General features: G+C 54.9%; 1 protein-coding gene across 1 annotated transcript in view; it reads right to left on the reverse strand.

Annotated features, from left to right (window-relative positions):
- PHGDH (phosphoglycerate dehydrogenase) overlaps positions 1–244 on the reverse strand; it is a 29,868-nt gene that overhangs the window by 28,836 nt on the left and 788 nt on the right. The gene's annotated exons all lie outside the window — the stretch shown is intronic.

Below are 244 nucleotides of genomic sequence, written 5' to 3' on the forward strand. Positions count from 1 at the left end.
TGGAGTGAAGAGTTCACAAAACAAATGACAGCCACTGGACGCGGCCACCAACCCTCGCAGCACCCTGACCGCCAAGGTGATTAAGATCTGAAGTCGATTCTGCTCATTTTATCTCCCAACGAACCGAGATACGTTCCTGAGAACGATTTGCTAAGAAATATCAATTGCCTGGGGGCGCCTGGGACCGATTCTGGTCCAGTCCGGCCGTTCCCGACCAGCGAGGAGGCCACAGTGAGGCCATCCG

The sequence above is a fragment of the Myotis davidii genome, unplaced genomic scaffold (assembly GCF_000327345.1).
Source record: "Myotis davidii unplaced genomic scaffold, ASM32734v1 scaffold217, whole genome shotgun sequence".
NCBI lineage: Eukaryota > Metazoa > Chordata > Mammalia > Chiroptera > Vespertilionidae > Myotis > Myotis davidii.